This window comes from Atractosteus spatula (assembly GCF_055471065.1).
Source record: "Atractosteus spatula isolate fAtrSpa1 chromosome 16 unlocalized genomic scaffold, fAtrSpa1.hap1 SUPER_16_unloc_1, whole genome shotgun sequence".
In the NCBI taxonomy this organism is placed as follows: Eukaryota; Metazoa; Chordata; class Actinopteri; order Semionotiformes; family Lepisosteidae; genus Atractosteus; species Atractosteus spatula.
In genome coordinates, this window is record NW_028296631.1 from 2,757,303 (window position 1) to 2,767,005 (window position 9,703).

General features: G+C 41.0%; 1 non-coding gene across 1 annotated transcript; it reads right to left on the reverse strand.

The window, feature by feature from the left end:
• Positions 1-3,169: 3,169 nt before the first annotated feature.
• trnai-aau (transfer RNA isoleucine (anticodon AAU)) lies at positions 3,170-3,243 on the reverse strand. Its single transcript has one exon. It is a non-coding gene; the product is annotated as a tRNA-Ile (tRNA).
• Between the last annotated feature and the right edge of the window lie 6,460 nt (positions 3,244-9,703).

Consider the following 9,703-nt stretch of genomic DNA (forward strand, 5'->3'; position numbering starts at 1 on the left):
AGCCTACAGTTGGACCCTCGTCGACAACCTGAATAGCTTATTCAGAAGCAGCGCTGGACCGGGAACGAACCAGCTTCTTCCCAGGCAAAAGAGTGACTTGTGAGGACTCGCGGTCACACTCTGTGCATAGAGACTTTCTACTAGCCAGCCGGACTGCTGGTAGATCCCCTCGGAGCAACGACTGCCCTGCGCGCCGCAGTCAGATTCCTCCGGCCTTCCTACTCCGAGCTGCACCTCGACTGGTTGGCCGGTAGCCAGAGGACGCCGACACAACGCCCATTGGACAACCGCTGCAACAGAGCCTGTCAGCTGGTTTGGTGTTCGTGCCGGGAAATTCCAAATCCAAACACAGTGGATAAGTAAACCCCATGTTCTACATTGCGTCTCGAGAATTTAATTGTACCTCAACACAAGTTGTTATCAATTTAATTCATGAGTAATGTATTTACTTCCGAGTTTAGAGTAACAGTGGGTAATAACACTGATTAGCGATTTGGTAACCGAACGATATATATTGACATATATTCTCTGTTGTGTATCTCTTTGTGTTTGCATCTCTTCGAGATTATATACCTTGTATATTGATAACCCTCACAGTAAGGTCTGCCGCTCGTATCCAGGCAGACTAGTATATGTTTGGTGCACAGTTTATATTAATAAATGTATCTCGTGTATTGAACCCGTGTGTGTGCGTTGTTAGTTGTTCTGACGATTGATTTTCTAAAAGCCCCAACGAACAACCTCGTGATTACTGCTACAATTGATAATTGTCTCAGTAAACCCATCAAACCACTACACTATCAAGACCAGCCATACACAGTAATGTTTATGTACATACAGTAATGTTTATGTTCCTAAATTAATATCGTTTATGACCTTCAGATGCGTTATGCTCCTCTTCTTTTTATGCTCAGCTACTAAAATTTCCCTTTAGTGGTAAAATTCCATATAAATATTCAAAACTAAGCGGATTGAAATGTGCACAGTAAAGACATTAGATGATGAAATCTTTTCACTACCAACCAATGCACCACGAGTGCCCCTGTCGGTCATTTTGGCCAGCCAATCACTTACCGCGGTGCCCTACGGTGCCCTGCGGGTTGGTTACTGTACCACGGGTTTTTACCGCTCATTTTGAATGGCTGCATCTGTAGGTTGTCTCTCGCAGTGTTCAGGAATTGCATTCCGAAACTGAGTCAGATCAAAAGTTGTAAGAAAAGCACCTATGGTGTCGGTTCTAACAGCTTTATTGATTCGATGTTAAAGGCCGGAAATGGGGCACAAGACACGCGACCGCAAAAAGCGTCGCCATCTGCTTCCAGCTGCAAAATGCCGTTTGCGGAAGCTGAAGCATTTGAACTTGAACTTTATTGCCATATGTAACCGGTACTGGTACAATGGAATTCTTACTTACAGAAGGTCTCTCGATTGTAAAACAAGTGTAAAAAACAAGACAAAGTGCAAACAGTGCATCAATACAATGTACAAACAAACAATAGACAATGTGCAAGTAAACATGTAGACATTTCTTTCCAAGGCAGCGGGTACAAGCGATCTCGCGTTTTAAAACCACCAGGAAAAGCAGAAAGGCACTTTTCCTTGCTTGCGCCGGCACACAACGACGTGAGGAGGACACCGTAGTCGGCAGAATTCGAACCTGCGCGGGGAGACCCCAATGCATTTCTAGTCCATCACCTTAACCACTCGGCCACGACTACAGCGAGTGCTGCCGTTGCTGCGTTCTTGCTACAATCTCACATGGATCGCGAGGCGCCGGCGGAAACCTTTTTCAAAGTCGTTCTCCATTAAAAAAAAAACCTTTCCAAAATACAAGCCTTGCAGACAGACACGCCTCAGAGGACTTAAGGGTGGCTTCATGTGGGAATGATAAAGTCTCCCCGTCCGGACAGGAAAATGGCACTTTGTTAGACACAAAGAAACAATCAAGAACAGACAAATGTCCACAAGCATTTAAGAAGCCGCACCATGTTCTTGCTACAATCTCACACGGATCGCGAGACGCCGGCGGAAATCTTTTTCAAAGTCGTTCTCCGTTAAAAAAAAAAACCTTTCCAAAATACAAACCTTGCAGACAGACACGCCTCAGAGGACTTAAGGGTTGCTTCATGTGGGAATGATAAAGTCTCCCCGTCCGGACAGGAAAATGGCACTTTGTTAGACACAAAAAAACAATCAACAACAGACAAATGTCTACAAGCATTTTAGAAGCCGCACTTGAAATAGCTCTTACATTCGTGTTAGACGCAGGAATCGCCTTTTTATTGACGCTCTTACAAACGCCATGGAAAGCAAAACAAAGCAAAGCAGAGCAGAACAAAACGAACAAAATAAAACCCTCATGTCCTGCACTTGAATATAATGCCGTTACGTGCCGAAGCGGTATTGGACGTCATCCTAGCACTGCAACCCGGGGCGTACGGTATATGGGAACGAGCACACGTCACGAATCGTCTCTAATCACTCCCTGCACTGTAAGGCGCCTTGAAGCGTGCACCCTCAACATTCATCTTTGCGCATCTGTGAAAGGTAAACTCTTGAGCAAACTCTGAACCAGACGCTCAAACTCCAGCTAGCATTAGGGGTAGCATTCCCACGCTACTTGAACACTTTGTTTACGCTCAGTGCTGGATTTTGGGAACTTAAGGACGAGTGGGACTTTTCTCCTATCTGTCAATTCGTTTTGTTTTAGAGACTCTTGGCTGTCTGTGTTGAATAGTGCAGCATGAAGAAAACGTTTTCGAAAACTGTGCCGGCTCAAAAGTTGTAAGAAATCCTCTCCAGCTCTTTTAAGTCTCTTCAGTTTTGTCATTTAAAGTGAAACTAGATGTATAACTGGAGACTCACTTATGCAAATGGTGAGGCTCCAGTTCGACATCTAGTTTTACTTTATATGACAGAAGTACGTCAGACTGCGCCGGACTGGGGGATCATTTCCGGTTATTTTTACCATCTTAAACATTTGAAATCCTCCCCTAGGCAATTGTGACACTTCATCTTGGCTCCACCTAGGACACTCTTCAATCTTCCATCACTTCTCTCTTCTCCCGCAACACTCTCGTCTGTCGGCAGTATGTGGCGTCTTTGCATTACCACCAATCTCACCACAGCAAGAAAGCAACGGGTTTTGGCAAGAGAGGAGGAGACTGCCTGGCCCGAACGGGGATCGAACCCGCGACCTTGGCGTTATTAGCACCACGCTCTAACCAACTGAGCTAACAAGCCTCGTGCCTGCTGTCTTCTCTGTGCTGCAAAAAATGGAATTCAGGGAAGTTTCTTTTGTCCTTCTTTGAATAGAAAGCCCTGCGATTCAGTGTACGGGCTTTCTCGTGCTGTTTAATGGTTCTTGTAACCCAAATCCTACACTGGCCTGAAGTGCCCCCCCATTTCATAGCATTTTTCAGCTGATTTCAAATGTACCTAAAGGAGAAGCATTATTGAAGACCATCAATTACCAAGAGCTTTTGTCAAAGGTTTTGGTGGTCACTTTTAATGAGCACAGAGAGCTATGACCTCGGATTTACATCTCATCCAAAAGACGGCGCCTTTTTACCACACAGCGTCTCCGTCACTATACTGGGGCATTGGGACCCGCACAGACCTCAGGGTGAGCGTCCCACCGCTGGCTCCATTAACACCGCTTCCAGCTGTAAGCTTTGCTTTTCCCTGTAGGTCACCCTCATGTGGTTACTGACCTGGCTCACAGCTTCTAAGCTTCAGTGGGTTTTCAGTTGCGAGTTGAAAGGGGATGCAAGTGATGGAGCCACTAACTGCAAAAGCCACTGCATTGGCCGGGAAACGAACCCGGGCCTCCCACATGGCAGGTGAGAATTCTACAACTGAACCACCAATGCACACTGCAAGGGTCTCCAAAAAAGACGTTTTTTTACCACTCTGTGCTGGATGTTGGGTCCCAAGGGAACTTCTGGACGAGTGAGAATTTTCTGCTATCAAAATTTGGTTTCGGAGACTTTTGGCAGCCTACAGATGCAGCCATTCAAAATCCGCAGGCGATACCGCATTATTTTGCGGTACGCTGTACGCAGTCTACCGCAAGCTACCGGTAAATACCGCGAGTTACCGTAAATTCTCCTATAGTACGACAAGCAAAATAATAGTATCCGGAATTTCCGCAAGGTGGAGCTAATAAAGCTCAACCTCTCATGTTTGAGCTGTGCCCATCAAAGTCTTTAACGAAGATATTACTAATAGTATTAATAATGAATGACCTTGGACAAGCTGTAAGTGTAAACTCAAAGTATTGCCCTGGTCAACATTTTTTTTTTCATTGACCATCTTTGTAAAAGTAACACCACAGCATTTCGCAATCACGCATTTGTTTCCAATCATGCAAAGTACAGTAATTTTTGAGAATCGCTTCACCATGCCTTTCACATGCTCATAAAAGAGATTGATTTAGGAACATAAACATATTACCATATGAAAACTGTAATGTATACAGTATGTATATGTATATTTAATGTCTTAACTGTGCCCGTTTAAGTATTGAATATTCATATCTAATTTTACCACTGAAGGGAAATCTTAGTAGCTGAGCATAAAAAGAATAAGAGCATACTGCAACGCGTGTGAAGGCCATAAACGATATTAATTTTGGAACATAAACATACAGTATATGGCTGGTCTCGGTACTTTAAAGAAAACATACACGAAACATGGTTTCATTATGACCAGAATCGGTCTTGAGATATTTTTAACTTGATTTACAGTATTTGAGAGGTATGTCTTAACACCGATACTACAGTGCTTAAGTACTGCTCACGTATATGATTCTAGGTTTATATTATACATTTCATACGGTCAAATTACTTTTGAGCAACTAATAAGAAGCGCGAAACGGTATGCGTTTTAGTTTCGTTTTGTGCTGGGACCCGTGGATTGATTAGAGATATCAAGTACATACAAGTCATTTTTTAAATGTTGTAGTTCGTCTTGAAAAAATGTTACGAGTACATCATCCATCAACAATTACACAGGTTCTGTTTTCATATTGCGGATTTTGGTTACGTAATATTATTTTCTAGATTTCACGTTGTGAATATATGATTTGGGCAAACAGAGCCGCAAAGAAGTACATTATGGGTTGTTGTTGTTTTTTTTGCAGTTTTATCTAGAACAAGCGATGCTTAAACATTTGTCTGATTCTTGTGAAACTATCTACACGACAGTTACCGTACCTAGGAGTTGACTTCAGTGATGTCACTGATGGGATGTTTCTAAAAATCCATCCTCTGTAAAACGTCTTCTCTAGTTGTCCTGCATATGTATTCGCTAATGAAGCTGTGTGTTCTGAGCCTGGATCTCTACATTTCTGTATGAACCAGCTTAGAGGGCTAAAGACAGCTTGTGTTTAAATTGAGTGTAAGGCAATTTATGCTTCTAAAGTCATGGTCAGCATTTATTATTGTACTGTGCTGTAAACTTGTTCTGTGCCTAGTCACATTATTTTATAGCGTTTTTATAGTGTTATCAAATCCGGTGGCGCTGTGTGTTAGTTTCCTGACTCCCATGTCACATGGTCTGTGATTGAAACCTGTGAAACCGGTTTAATTCGTCACAGCCAGCACTCCGGCAGAGAGGGGGTTGTACTCGTAAAGTAGAAGCAGGCGAGATTTCCAGCGAAAGACACCTCCCCCCCACCCTCATACGATTCGCATTGTAATTACACATTGTAATTGTATTACACATTGTACACATGCTTAAAAGAGAAGAGAGAAAACGCAAGCCTTCTTCAGGTGTGAGGGTCTTCTGCTCAGAATGAAATGCTAAAATGTAATGTAGGCTCTGAATGGGTTCAATTATGATTTGGGCTTGATTAAGGTCGCTGCCTTTCATCTAAAACCGTACTTGAATCCTTCGAAACTAAAAATCAGTGTTTGTGAGTTCTAAATAAAGAGGTATCCAGGTAACAGTGAAACGGGCGGACAGTCTGGGGAGATCGCCCGTTTTCCATGTAAATAGTTCCCTGGTTCCGCACCCCTTGGTGTTTCTCTCGCTCTCTCTCGGGTCACCTGATCATTAGCTCGAAAGATTTCAGTGCTTTGTGTATATTCTAATGGTAGTGGGGGCAGGGTGTGTGGGAACAGGTTTGGTTGAAATTGCATTGGAGATCTATGTTCTTCACACCTGAAACATTTTCTCTGAAAGCATTTTCTTCGCAGTTTAACCGATCTTGTTACAGCATGTTACAGTTTACTATTATTAACCATATTAATTTTAAGTGCTTAATGCCATTTTTTGACCAGGCACGAATATTCTTAAGTCCATATCTTTGCAAGTGAATCAGTGCGAATTGCAATACTAATTAAATTAAAACTACTAACTACTAACTAATACTAATTAAAACAAACCAGAAACGTGTTGTTCTGTTTAATGACATTACAAGTGGAAAGATTACAGATTTTAATCGTCTTTAATTTTGTTACGTTATACATTTTAGAAACGTTTCATCCATACAAACACCACAAAACTATTTTCGATTGTATTTCTGAATAGTATGTTACACTTAGTTCACTGTTTTAAATACATCTAATTAAGAAAGTTAGGTGTTAGCATAAACTATTAGCAATCAATAATATTAAATTTAGCACTGTAATAAGCTGTTGCACTTTCCCCCGCATCTTGTAAAAATATATTTTCATTGTTCAAATATACATTAAGTCTGACTATCATATAATAAGTTAAATACAAAACTAAAGAAAAAATAGGGTTAAATATAATTCAAAATATTTTGCTAACAATGTTAACTGTTTATGAATAATAAAATGTATTAACTAAGGAGTAGGATGGCACAGTTGTTAGTATGTTTTTTGTTTTGTTTCTTTTTCATAAATACAACAGTAGTACCTGATGTCTCAGTGGCTTTCAAAATTAAATCATGCATGCAAACCTGTGAACTAGAAAGATAACTAAGATATCCATCCATTTATAATGGTGGCGAAATGGTTAGCATTGCTATCTTGCAGCACTGGGGTCCTAGGTTCAATTCCTGCCATCCTGTGTGTGTGGGGTTTACATGTTCTCTCTGGGTTACATGGTTTTTCTCCATATGTGTGATATGACTCCCTCTCGCACTCCAAAACATACTGGTAAGTTAATTGGTTTATGGGAAAACTGGCCCTGGTGTGTGTGTGTTTGTGTCTGTCTGTCCTGTGACGGACTGGCGCTATGTCCAGAGTGTATTCTGCCTTGTGTCCGTTGCTTACTGGGATAGGCTCCAAATCCTCTGTACTGGATAAAGAGATTAGAAATGGATGGAAGTAAAGGCACTGTGTGGATGGAACTATACACAGTGTTAGAAACCCACGATGAAATGGCAGCATCTCACTGAGAATAAAATATTTTATAGTGCTGGCTTAAGGAAACAGCCTTTCCACCTCTCTTGCACATCAGTATCCTTACCTAGTTATTTAAACAAATTGCCTCTAAGTATAAACATCTTAATATGCTGGGTCTGTGGATCCGCATCAGCTATGTTTGCCCATTCCTTCAATTCATGTGCATCCAACACACAGTTCAATGCCAGCAACTACACATAATCTAAAATACAATCCTTATTTCAGTATCTATGTAAACATATAGTCTGTTAACTTCATCATCTTCATCAAAAGTATGCCTAACCCCATTAGGAAGTGTTCTTGTTATAAGTGTATTCCTCAGCTTTCCCCAAATTATCTTCTTCTTGCCAACATCTCTAGTCTTTTATCCTGCAATAACTCAGCCAACACTTAAATCTCCAAAAGCTGCTTGTGTTAATTTCTTTAAATCACAAATATCATGTGTAAATACTGGCCATGTAATACTCTGCATTGTGGAATAATAGTTTATTTTAAAGGGAACTAGAGAAATCAAGAAAGGCTTTTTTTCTAGAATTAATAAATGCACATCCTGTTCACTGGGGAAATTAAATCCACACTGAGCAATCTTCAATATGTTCAGAATATGACAGCAAGAATCCTATCAGGGATGCATTACACCTGTTTTCAAGTCCTTGCACTGGTTACCTATCAGATTTCGAGTCAACTTCAAAATCCTTATCCTCCTTATATACTGTCCTACAACTGTTATTATTGATCACCGAATTATTGTACTTGACATGACTTCAATCAGCCTTTCCTGAACGTCTATGACAGGCAGAGAGAGTGCTGTTTCTGGTGCGATCTTTTGCAGCCTACATTTCACTGTTTTAAACGAACAAGAAATTAGATTGCTCATAAATCAGTTATTCTATATAAACACAGCGTAATTGCCCTCCGAAAATCCTCTTTTTCTTGTTCGTTTTAGAGACCTTGATCGAAACTGATTTTAGATGTCAGAAAGGATTTATTTTCTCTGTATTTCCTACATTGCTTTGTCGAGATTTTAACTTTATATCTAACTTTATATCTAGGCTCAGATTTCAACTATAAATCGTACAGTAATTAATAGCAGTAAATACTGATGTTTTGCGCCCTCTTACCACAAAAATATATGTTTTGTAGTTGGGATTAACTTTATTTCGTACGCGTAGCTACTCCGATTCGGACACCGAACAGTTAAAGATGGCGGCAAATCAGACACCCAGAGAGGGGGGGGGGGGGGGCGTCTTCTCGCCTCCATAACTAAAATGCCAAATAGGAGTGGCTTAAGCGACATACACAGTCGTGTAACTGACAGTTTGAGGTAGTCTATCGTGTAAATTTCGCTTTGTTGCTGATAGGTTAAGCTTTCGAAACTCTGCCCCAAAGTCATGTGACTGATTTTTCGCCCTGTTTCGTTGGTTAAACGCAATGATCACAAGCACCACCGTGGTAACTGGGATGTGTAGTTTTTAATTCCGTTTGAATTATAACTGTACGTACTGTCTTCATATTTGGCCAGGGCTTTAAAGAGAAGGCGCGCCAAAAAAATTCGGTGCCGTCGTCTCCGCATTAAAGGTACCCCCGTGCTGGAAGAATTTGACCTCGGAACGTTTGCCCAGCGTAGTTATAGTGGACATAAAAACAAGAGTTCGCTGGCATTATATCCTAGAAGACACAGACCGGCACCAGACCGGTAAATGCTTGATGAACTAGGGATTGGACAGTTTCCAAGTGCTTGTACAATCGATGGAAATGTTCAAATAAATGTGCAAAAGAAATAAACAAAATAATTATTTATTTCTTTATCATATTGGCTAGCTAATGTCCTCTCTTTGCTAGTTAGTGGCTGTGTTTCTGCGTTGGGTAGCAACGGGTGACTGTTCTCAGGCGGAAGATGTAAACAGCTTAATTTTCGTGTTAAATAATTTTTAAAAATTAAAATTCATTCTATACAGCAATCACATATTTGGGTACCGTTTCATAAAAATTTCATGCTTAAAATGTTTAGGGAGAAATGGAAGACTGGTGTGTATTTTTTCTTTAAACTATTGTAGTGGCAATGCTTGTTAATAAGACAGAATTAAGCGTTGGTATGCTCCTAAAGGAGGCCCCATCTCACCCTCCATCTCTGTGGTGCAGCCACAGAGAAAGAATTCATGCAAGCTGATTTAAGATGTTTTTCTTTTGATAAGAAGCAAGCTCCCAGACGGGGATGCAATTAGCTAAGCCTGGCTATCATGATCAATGGTCATCCACTGGCGCCTATCTGTCTAGGGAGTGCCGAATGGACATCTGGACTGCATTTCTAAGTGTCAAGAGTAAGT